The sequence below is a fragment of the Lates calcarifer genome, linkage group LG19 (genome assembly GCF_001640805.2).
Source record: "Lates calcarifer isolate ASB-BC8 linkage group LG19, TLL_Latcal_v3, whole genome shotgun sequence".
In the NCBI taxonomy this organism is placed as follows: Eukaryota; Metazoa; Chordata; class Actinopteri; family Centropomidae; genus Lates; species Lates calcarifer.
In genome coordinates, this window is record NC_066851.1 from 3,981,176 (window position 1) to 3,993,369 (window position 12,194).

At 43.4% G+C, this 12,194-nt stretch overlaps 1 protein-coding gene across 4 annotated transcripts in view; it reads left to right on the plus strand.

The window, feature by feature from the left end:
* Positions 1 to 12,194, plus strand: part of daam2 (dishevelled associated activator of morphogenesis 2) — a 93,852-nt gene that overhangs the window by 14,709 nt on the left and 66,949 nt on the right. For 2 of the 4 annotated variants that reach the window (XM_018695101.2, XM_018695104.2), the window contains exon 1: positions 7,279 to 7,643. The exons of 1 other annotated variant lie outside the window; for it this stretch is intronic. The gene's annotated coding sequence lies outside the window, so the exon portion shown is untranslated. Of the gene's footprint in view, positions 1 to 7,278; positions 7,644 to 12,194 lie in introns of those variants that run through there. One more of the 4 variants, XM_018695103.2, reaches the window with a different exon arrangement.

Here is a 12,194-nt window from a genome sequence, read left to right on the forward strand (position 1 = left end):
GGAGTTGTTAAACTGTATATACTGAGAGGTGTTCCTAATATTTTTTCTATCCCATTTATATGAATGTATGTGTTTTGTACAGCCACACCTCCATCTCAACCACCTCTGAATCACTCTGCCGCATTAATAAATGCAGAGCCTCATTAATCTGAAATAAATGAATAAATAAATCAACTCAGACAGTTGCAGTGTTACACAGACAGGAGTCTCAGATTGCTGGTTTTGGGAAGTATAAAAATGGTGCAAAAATGTTAAAGCATAAAATATGATCCAGGAAGTCTTGTAACAGATGAATTTGTTTAACGGATCATCAGATACCAAAACATTGCATAATGGTTTGTAACACTCAGACACAGGATTTTGAAACTTTGGTAAGTTGGGAAGATTGCGTGAATATGTATGCATGTATGTGACTGGCCAGTGTAGCGCCTTACCAGATGACATCATGTTGCATTGCATCAAAAGTTGAGCCTGTTTTTTTTTTTTCTTTTTTTTTTTGCCAGATGATCCTGCATTGTTTTGGTAGGACCCACTGCTGCACTGATGGACTGGCTCCATTTAAATGAATGACATGCATTTTTTTCCACACAGAGCTGCTGTCTGTCTGACTGCGGCCTTACTTTATCAAGGGGCAACCATGATCAGCTTCAGGTTTAAAGGAATAATTTTAATCAATAGAAAGTTCTAATCAGTGTAGCAATACAAATCCGGGAGTGTTTGAATGGTCAGATTTCAGCTGATGAGCACCAGTATTGCCTCACCAAGCCTGCATTCTTATGAGGAGAGTCTTGTTTGTTAGCTTGATTTCACAAGCAGTTTGGGTGTGTGTTTGTGTACACGTATATCACCAGAAAAAGAACAAGTAGGCAGGACCGGCTTGTCAGTGTGTGTCACTGAGAAGCCAGATGGATTTCAGAGGCATGTGGTGCAGGGCGTGTGTCTGCCGCTCCAGGAGTCTGCCCTGGGCTCAGCTGGCTTTAATCAACACCATCATTTACCCCTCTTCTAGGTAATTGGCGCACAATGGCCACCCTCAGCAACGCTCCCCTCCACTTCTGCTGCCCCAGCACCCTCCACACAGCATGGGGCTATATGTATTACACTGTTTCTCTTGCACACACACCAGAGAAGATAAATATTTGCTCCCACAGCGAATAACTTTGCAACTGTTATCCAAGTTGTTCTAAACCAGAATTATCCTGTGAGTTTTCTTTGAATGTTCTATCTACATGCTGTTTACACAGTTAAGCAGCACAGTAGCAGATGTGAGGTGAAGGGAGGGTAGATTATTCTGCAGCTGTGATATCTTTCTGTGCAGTGTGACATTAAGAGAGTGGAGTGACAAATTAAGATTGGGTTCTTATCATTTTAGCTTGGGTGTAATCTCCACTCACTTGGCTTGTGTACATATGTGCTTGCAGCTTCCTGCAGACAATCACTCAGGCTGAGTGTTGCTTATCAGCCAAGGCACTGGAACAGTCGTGATCCAGCCCTGAAACTCTGCATCTCAAGGACCCTTTGTCAGTATGTTCCTCTCAGACACTGGGGGAACGTGTTGACCCGGCGGACGACAGCGTAATCCATGTGACAGTCCACCGCGGAATAACTTTAAGGGAGCCCCCTCTCAGCTGGGGAACAGGATGTGGCAAAGGGCTACTTAACTTCGGGGGATAGTAAATCAGTGTAATAGCATGTCTGACTCTTCCCACCAAATAAGAGGCAGCTGGACAGACAAACTTTCTGTGTGGTTAGGTGGAACACGAGGCACGTGTGCTTGAGTGATGCTGGTGGGTCAAAGGTCGACTGTTATTTGGCCTGGCAAGTTCTCTACACAGATATGTTACATGGTTGTGGGAGAAATCCCTCATATTTGTGGCAGTGGTTTCTAGATGGCAAAGATGGATCCATGGATGTGGCTAAAGGTGTTCTGTTTTTGTAAATGATTTAGAGGTGCTATTTTTGATTTAGCAGTTTTTTTTCCCTTTCACTGTTTGAAACGGTGCATATTTCCTATTACATCAAGACATGACAACTGTTGGATTTGTGTTGAAATGAACAGCAGCTCTGGACAGACTGTTCTGACCTGCTGTAAAGATAAACAGGAAGTGTTTGTTATTATTCTGTCATCTCTGGAGAGCTCATAAGATAGTTTCAGTGCAGTATAGTGCAACACCCAGCTAGGTCATCATTCCAAGCATTACATCTACCAAGAAACAGAAAGAGAGGGATTAAGAAAAAAAAAGGGTCAAAAAAATGGCAGTTTGTGATTTATTTTCAGCAGCAGAGCTCAGAGTAAACTGTGGCTTTAGCTGGGTTGGTTGGACCCATTATGGTCAAGGCAGACCAAAGGGTTTGCGAGCAAAATTGGTGGGCTATTTTTAGGCAATCCACTTCCTCTGGTTTGTGATAAAATCTTTTGAAAGAGGATAGAACAGTTTTTTTGTCACAGTGGCTTCAAAGGTTTGGTCAGTTGTTGCCTTTGCTGTCACAGCACAATACAAGTGCATAATTGCAACTGTGTTTTGTTTAGTGTGTTTATTTCTGTGCATTATAACACCAAGTAATCGTCATAGCTCCCTAGCTGTGGTCTATCATTAGCTGATTAAAATTTGGGGATGCGAGTTTGCAGTTTCTGCAGTGGTGAACAAATACACCCCGATTAGCGGCACCCTCAGTTAAAGGTAACATGACCTTGGTTGTTCAGACAGCACTGTCGGTGTCCAGTGGAGCCACTGGGTTCAAAGAGTTCCCCACCCATAACAAGAGGTCATGGGTGAAGGAAAAAGGTCATAAGGCCGTGGACACAGACACACACCTGTTCACAGGGGGCCTCCCTTAGCAGAACAGATGACTCCCAGATGTTTTTATGGAGACACTGTGACAACCATGACCATGTGTGTGCATGGTGTGACGATATGAGTGGAGGGTGGGGGCTGCCCCCCCTGCAACTGCGCTGTTTAGAATTGGACTAAACTTTTCAATCATGCTTCCCAGACATGCTGCACCATACATGGACATGTGCAATGCTTTTGAGGGACGTAAAATCTTGATTTATGTTGTTCTGAATTGATTTTAAGAAGGGACATTCTTACACCTGGAAAAGCTCAGATGGAGGACTCGGTCTTTGGTGTAGTCTGTGTCAGCAAAGGAGGAAGCCATTCTGAACGGTCTGTCCTGAAAAGATCAGTACTTTTGAGCAGTTCCTTTTGAATGGTAGGGTAGAAATGGTGATAAATTGTAATGTCAGTTGTGCAGCTGAAGTTGCACTCCATGTCGTCAGTATAAAAACAACTGGAACATATAAACCTTGCCTTTGAATGAGAGCTTTTGGAAAAATAACAAGGCCCTTTTTTTTCACTTTAACCACCAGTCTTTTTTCCCATTAGTCTTCTCTGTCAGTCTCTATCCTCCCTTTTACAGTTTACTCACCTGGGCTCAAAAACGCTCACAAGTGATGTATTATTATGAAAGTATGGTTTTCATCTGGGTCCTTTGTACTGTGCATGACTAAAATCTGAAGATGTCTGCTATCATGGCAATGTCGTGCATCATTACATCTCAACATGGCTGCTCCGGGAGATGACATTATTCTGACATTATTCAAAGTCCAATAGTAATGGCCTTCATGGCCAAAGATTGAGCCATTACATCATTGGTTAACATGATGAAGCTGTCATGGGCCAGTCAGCGGAAAGCTGGACCATTGTCCAAACATGACAGCATTTAGCTGGCACATATCCAGGCAGACAGCAGAGGTACTGTGGGAGCAGGCAGTTGGGTGACCTCTGACCCTGCCCAGTCTGCCTCTGGGACAAAAGATCCATTCAGATACCCAGTGCTTTTGCAAAACACCCCAAAAGCACTCAGCAGTCAGTACAAATGGCTGGTAATCCTGCTGAAACACTTGTTTACTCTCAGTTAAGACTGATAAAAGCAGTTGGATTGTCACATAATTGTGATGGAAGAGAAGAAAGAGTTAAAGTTATGGTGCATCCTAGAAGTAGAAAGCATGAATTTATGAAGGAAGTGAGTAAATAATAAAGACAGGAAAGAATGTCACCATAAGAACACAGTGACAAAAATTAGATTCATGGTTTATGGCTTTGCTGTCATTAGGTTACTTTTCTGCCACAGGCTTTTGAAAGATGGATAGTATAGTTTTCGCCTCTATCATGATTTATAGCTAACATACAATTAGATCATGTATAAAAATGTGCCCTCATGTTTATGCTGTCAAGAGCTCAGGCTTTGTACAGTGGCGGCATTTTTCTCGGTGGCAATTTATCTCTGTGCGGGCGTGAAAGAAATGGTTGTGTGCAAAGTGCTGTCACAAGGAATTCCTTGCTTGAACAAAACAAACTTAAACGAGAGCTGCCTGGTCAAAAGAAGCCCTAAATAATACATTATGGAACAACTCGTCGTAAAACATGACTGTTTGCCATGTTAGCTCTGGCAGCTGCCGGTTTGGAGGAGGACTCACCACTTCTCTTCAGTGACAACCCTGGAAAGACCGCTCCAGATGCCAGTATCTGCAGTTTTAAACACTTCTTTACGGCCTCTCCTCCAGCTGTTATCAAGTTGACTGCCTCTGCATATGAGAGGTCTGACGGAGAAAGTGTGGTTTATGAGGCTGAGGGAGACCACCTTGGGTGACCCACTTCTTCTTGTCCAATATTCCATTCACCTTTTGTCCAACTCCACACTAAGTGCCAAGTTCCTTTTTTTTACTGTGCTCCCCCTGACTAAATGTAGCACTTGTTAGCCAGATGGTGATTGTTCCTGCACTTGTTCCTGTGGTGGTGATTTTTTTGTTTATGAAAGATCGCTGTCTGAAATGCTCAATGGAGCCTTTCATCCGCCTCCAGTGGATACAGAAGGGGTTGGACAGTAGCTCAGTAAGCTTCACCCATCTGACTGACAAGTGACAGGCAGCTTGTCTGGAGCTCCGCGTCATTTCATAACACACAGATATGCGTGGAGGAAAGCACCCTACCTGAAGTGTCAGTCTCACTCAGCATGCTCTGCAGCTGGTTTATCAACCATGACATCTGCCGTCCAGACTGATTTACTGTGGGTAAATGCCAGCCTCACTGGCGTTTAAAGGAATTACCCTGGGACAGAGCAAGTTCACCGAAACCCAGTCTGTAAAGGCAACGATCTGTGGTCATTGCCTTGGCACGCAGCGTGACAATGTGGAGTTGCAGATGAGTGTATAACCTCTTATTTTCTTTCTCTCTGCAAAAATGCATGTTGTCCATGACAAGTGAAAACAAACATACCCTCTAAAAAAAGAAGAGGAGAACAGATGGGCCTATTCTTTTTTTTTCCTTTTTTTAAGGAGGCATGATGTTTATCGTAAGCATGCCTAGCCCACTCAATTTGTGTCAATTAGCCGCTGCAATTTACCGCTCTGTGATGGAAGATACAGGGGTAGCTGAAGAGTACTTTGCTACACTGGAGCATGAGCGTAGCCCATTCCTCGGGGCTTCTTTCCTTGTCCCGGGGATGGGGGATATTACCCCTAGAGAGGGAGAGAGAGTGGAAGTGATGCAAACCACACTGTGATGCTGCACAGAAAGAAAAAGAAAGAGGCGGCAGGGGAAATGGGCGTCATGGAGATAAGCTGGTTCTGTCTAAGAGCCAGGCTAATGGATGCGTCCCCAGGGCTCGCTCAGGAATGCACCCAAGCATTACCGCCAGCGACTTGGTGTCATCTGTCTTCTGTCCCTAGAGAAGGATGACAAATGGTATTATGACTCCCCCTCTCTCCACTCTCTGGCATATCAGTGGCTCCAGTTTGTGTGTGTTAGAGTTTGAATGCCAGTTTTACCAAGAATGTATGGTGGTTATCATCTGTGTTTGGTTCCTCTTTCACAGGCTGTGTGGCACAGATTTTTCATTTTTATTAATGTGCACTGGTATTTTATGGAGCTTTTTGTATTGGAGAGCAACTGTAAAATACAAATGTACTTACTGTACTAATTTATTGATTGCCCAAAACATATTTACAGTGTAGTGTCAAGGAGTCTAAATGTATTTAGTCTTGCCCAAGGTCATACACAAATAAAAGGAGAGGAAACTTCTGCAATAACTGTATTCTGATACTGTTTTAATGTTATTCCTTCAAGTTACAATCCTTTGTCAAAGTCTTGTCAGCAACTCTTTATCTACAATATATGCACATTGTACAAGCAAGGCTGGAATCAATAGTCTTGCATTGACCAGAAATCACCTACAGATAAGCTGTCACCTCAACCAACTTGTGTAGAAGACAAGCAGAGACACAGATAAGATCACTCAGTATGAAATCAATTCACATTTGACCCTTGTCTTCAAAGTGTTGGGCAGTAAGAATGTGTGGCATCTCAAAATGTCAGAGAAGTTGTATTGATCTGTTAGCTGTGGGTCAAGAGGTTGTTAATGATGTGTTTAGGTCTTGAAGATTCACATATAGACATTCTTCCACACACACTGACTGAAGAGAATTGCTATAATTGTGAATTCAAAGGATGTTTGGAGCTGTGTGGGGTCAGGTGGTGTCTGAGTCCAGGTCAGCAGAGTGTACAGTGTTGATGTTTGCACTTGCTGACCCCTCATTATATACACAGTAACATACTTTAACTCCACTTCACAGAATCTGTGGTGTCGTCTTCCAGCTGACCGACCCCTCAACACACACACACACATATACACACACATACAAGAATTTCACGTGGCTGAGCTAATGGTGTGAACTTGATGAGACCGACAGAACTTTGCACAACAAGCATCCCGTCTCAACTCCTTCTCAATGAAAACTGATTGGACCTTAGGGAAATCCTTTTCCTGTGTGTGTCACAGGGGTAATTCCTGATGGAGAATCCCATATTTGGTATGTCTGTGTGTGTGTTTGCTTTCATGGGCGTGTGTGCTTTAATGCGTGTGTTGGCAATGAGAAGACATGACAGGAAGAGGGGTTTCCTTTGGGCGTTATGTCTGATATCCCCCCCAACCACAACCCTTTTTTTTTTTTTGTCTGCCCAGTGAGGGAATGCATTGGGTGGAGCTGGGATTACAGGCAGGGGTGGGAGGCACAGGCTACCAAGGGTCATTTCCTTTCATCTTGCCCTCTTCCTTGGCCTCACACAGCAGGCAGATACGCATACACACATACATACTGTACATACATGCATGCATTATTCACTCAAGATCCATCACTTTCTCGTTGACATCCGCAGGGATGCTGTCATACGCTGGGGCTGGAATCCAGAAGGGGAGGGGAGGCGAGTCATCCAAAGACGGAACACGAGAGAGGGAGAGAGAGAGTGAGAGAGGGAGGGGGGAGAGAGAGAGAGAGAGCCGGGACAGTGTCAACAGCTCAGCTCCCAGCACAGTCAGCTGAAATCCAGAGCTCAGCTCAGAAGCTCAGAGAGGGGAAGCAGACAAAACGCAGCAGCTTCAGCCGGGAAACATCGTCAGACTTGTGTTTCATGGAATTTGGCCACGATACACAAATTGCCAAATGAGAGGTTTAAAGCCAAAGGATGTAGGAATACTTTAACATTTTTCTTCAAACCTTGCTTTATTGAGAATCTTTTTTTTTTCCATTGCTAGTGACGTGACACAGGGACAATCCATCTCTCAGGGTAGCCCATCTGAAGTGGGTAAGTAGGAGATATTTGATCATGATACTGATACCTGTAACCCATCCTGGTCATTGTGAATAATAGCTACACTTTAGTGCTGTTCACCGAGTAGGAGACCGTACACTCGACAGGCTACAGATGTTTAAGTGTGAACCCAGTTTGTCTATGCACTGTGTCCCGCTGCTCAATCCAGCCAGGAAAACACAGACTACTGCAGCCAATAAAATAAACATTAGTCCGTAGGCTCAGTAGAAAGCTGAGCAAATCGGCAGCTGGTGGGCAACAAGGCCTACTAATCCCACTAAGGTGATAAAATTTCCACACTTTTTTGTCATTGTAATGGGGGGGGAGAGGTCAGTATTTTACTGAACTTTTATTTATTTATTTCTTTGCTGCAGTGGCTTTATAGGTCATAAACAGCAGCAGAAACTGGATTGTGAAATGTGTGTAGCTGTAATATTTGGGCTCCTTCTCTAGTGGTGTTGACAGCGTTCTTTGCTTTACCCCCCAAGTGCAAGATTTTTTTGCATATTGGTGGTAGTCTTAGATTCACTTCTAGCTGAGATTTTTTTTTTGCAGTTTGATTTTCTTTGAAAAACGTAGCATGATTTCAAGGCTGATTGGGAGTTCAGGATTATTGAGTGCTGGTGGAGTTAGAGGAGATTGATATCTACATTTGGTTTAAACCAAAAAAATAGTTGGGATGTCCAGGACTTGACATACAGGAAATGTTCGGCATTTCAGGAATTGAAGGAGGATGGGACAGCTTCATATGTAATGGGTACAGGCCTATTTTAGGTCCTAGCCATGGGCCGATCACACATGTTCATCAATCACACAGTCAGCCCTTTGGTGTAAGTAGTGGCCTGGCAGCCAGACATTCCCTATATGCTGTACATTTCCTCCCAGCAACAACTCAACCCAATATGGAACTGGGGAAGCAGTCTCCTACTCACCTCTAAATCTAAGCTGCTTTTGCTTGGGATGTTGATATCTTTTATTTTTTTAATAGACCATCTGCATTTCCCTCAAGGGAAGCCAGTACTTCATGGCAGCTCAGACCAACAGAAACACACAGTCCTAATCTCTCAGCCCTTCCTCACTTGAAGAAATCGTGAAGCCTCCTTTCCCGTGTGGAAGCATTGGGTATCCTGGTTGAGAGGCTGTCATCTGAACTGTAAATCCCTTGCGTGTGTCGAAAGCGCAGTGGTGAAAGTTCAAGTACCAGCCCTCCAAATTTCCACCTGTGAAATTGGTTAGGGATGCCTACTAGGGGTTTGCCTAAGTCTGATGGCTTATGGATGGAAAACATTCCAAACAGATTTTGTGAAGGTTTTATGGAGGCTGGGCTTTTAAGTACCTAATGTGGGAGATACTAGTGATTTGAAAAGGCATAAGACAAATATTACTTCTGCAATATTCAAAGTAATTAATGCCTTTCAATGGCTCGTGTTTGAAGGTTGATGAAGCAGAGGCAAAACTCATTCATACACTCATAGGGCCGTGTATTTTCTTTGATGTCTTTTTGCATTGTGAGCAAGATAGTATCCATTTCCACCACATTAAAGGCTTACTCTCCAGTCTGCTGGAAATCCTCAAACATTCACGTGCGCCAGGGGTCAAGCAGAGTGACATCGCTAAAAGATTCAGTGTGTTGGGAGGGCATTAACAAAAGTTGAGGACTCACACATAGCCTACATACACACCCTCTGCTGCCATCAGCGCTCTCGGGGCTTTTCATATTTTATCGACCATTACGGATGCATGAACTGCTCTCTCAGGATTAGAGGGAGTGCGAGGGAGAGTTAGTGTGCGACGGCCGTTTATCGCTTCAGCCCTGCTGCTGGCTGGCGGCTCAACAGCCTCCTCATTAGGACAGGGACAGAGAGAAAAAGAGATGAGGTCTCAAAAGCTGTTTAAATTCAACTATCTGATCTTTTTGATGGGATTATCATCATGTAGTATTTACAGTAGAGCAGTCACAGCGTGTGAGGGACAAAACTCAGGGCGATTTTAGGAGAGAAGCTGCTGTTCCTATTGCTCCTTCACTGGAAGTCCCCACGCTGTGTGTGTGTCAAATAGCACTATTGTATTTGTGCCAGTGACACACTTTGTGGGCTTATGATGTGTAAGCATATCTTCTTTTTACAGTGCTTCAATTCAGTGCAGTATTACTGCAGACTATTTTAAAAAATGCTGGTCACGTCACAGGGCTGTCCCTATCTGTGCTGCTATAACTGTCCCAGGAGAGCATTCCAGACATTACCCAGAAGCCCTCTGTCCTCTATGCTGCAGCTGTTGACCTCTCACCCAGGCAAGATTAATAACTTAACAATGCACAATATGAATTGCCCCAATCCAGTTACTGACATTGATAGACATAATCAAACCTTGGTGCAAAGAATGAGACGCCAGACAATGGCAAGCTGACTAACAGGTCTACTGAGAACTGCTGAGCTAACCAGTGAGTGTTGCTGTTAGCATAAGTGTGTATGGAAACTAATTAATGAATAGCAGTGAGTCAGTGTTTTTGTTTCGTTTAACCCTCCTGTTGCCCTTCGTATTCCGTATCTTTTTTTTTCTTACTATTATTCAAAAACAAAAGATAACTGCTTCAGAATCACTAATGTCATGCACAACAACAAATCCTACTACACACACACACACACACACACACACACACACGAAGGCACATTGTCGGCCACCGGGTCACTGTGACCCAGAGGACAACGCGAGGGTTATAAGTTCCACCACTCAGAGGAGCTCAATCTTCTCAAGCATCTGCATGATTTAGACAAGTGCTCTGCAGTGATGGAAATGGTTTATTCCCTCGAAACAACAAGGTTCTAGGGCGTCCGAAGAACATGGAGTCTGTGGGAAGTCCAGCATCTCTTCCCTCTTGGGAGTCATTGCAACCAGCTTTGAATCTGTACTTGTGCCAAATTTTTTTCCACACATATAATAACATGTCTTTAGTTGGACTGGGAGCTTGTAACTCGGGTACGACCCTCCCATATGAAATAAGAAAACGATTTGACACGGCAGGATAGCGCTTTGGGGTTCCAGGGAAAGGGATGCCAAGTATTGGCTTTCATTCCGAGCCTTGTTAATATGTGGGAATGTTGGGGCCTGTGGAATGTGGCATGGCCGACTTTCTTCTCATTCCCAGTATTAATAGCATAGTTATTCCAGTGATCCGGTCTATTTGATGAGCAGAGATGTGACTCGTGGAGATGCGCCTTTTGGCCAGTGGAAAAGTGGGTCAGCAGTGGGTCTGTGCTTCTGATGTTAGCCTCCCCACCTGATATAACCTCCGTCCTGAGCCAACATTAACATTTTTATTGTTGTAGTCCCATGCAGCAACTGGTGGACTTGCCTTGTGCAACATGTGGATGACCTTCTGAATGCTACGCATGCTGAAGCCTTGAGGAAAAAAATGTTAAGTGAGGTGGAACAGAAATACACTTAGCATTAGGAGAGTGTCTCACAAACAGAGCTTTTTACCCTGTCAGGCCTCCAAAATGTTTGTCTGCAAACTTGCTCTAATTCCTTGTTAACCTCACCCCAAGTCGTCTGCTTCTGCATGGGTTCTTATTTCAGCCTTTGTTCATGCAACTTGCATCTGTGGTTCATTGCTTGTATGAAGGAGTTTAACATGTTTATAACAGTTTACTTCAAACTTCAGCTGTACATGGATGTGTACTCCAGGGCTTGCACTGCTACACGGAACTGATCAAAGCAAAAAAACTCAATCTAAAAGCCCAGTTGTAACAAGCCTCATATGGTCTGTGCCATTATGAATGTTCCTCACATCAGGAAATGGCTTTCTTTAATTAATCAAACTAAATGAAATGGCTATTAATGACATCCCTGGAGGATTGGAAACATCTCCCCCTCCTCTTTTTCCAGTGGTTTAGTCGAGGCATTTCCTCTTTATGAGTGAGGTGGGTTTCTGTGCCTCATGACTCCATTAAAACCAATAGCGGTCATATGTTTGTTTTGAACGAAGCCATAAGCCAATAAGACTTCAGAGAATTCTCAAATGTTGGCTGTGAAAGAGTCGACAGTTTAAAAGTTTATGATGTGATATTGAGAGACTGCCATGTATAGCTGATAGAGACCTGGCCTCTCTCTGTTATTTAAACAAAATGGATTGATCAGTATGGACATCTTGGATAGCTTGTCTAGAATTACAGATTTGTAGCAATTAAGTCCCCAGTGATGCAATAACAATAGATAGAATAGATAGTAGACAGATATGATTCAACAACTTTTGCAGTTTTTCTTGAAGGAAATATCCCTGTGCTTCATGTGCAAGATCGGTAACCACAGTGCAAACTGAGGGCAGCTTCATTTAATTACATTGTCCTTGCATTTTCTGTCTGTCAAGAGCTGTTTGTAAACAAAAGAAAATGAAAAATTCCTCTCCATCCAAATGTGATTGCATTTGCCTTGGAGACAGTCTGGAAATATTTAAGCAACAGTATTAACCATGAGCTATTAAAGTAATTAATAATAATTGTCGCTGTGGTCAATTTAAATGGAGGTACTTTGACTTACTCATTTCTT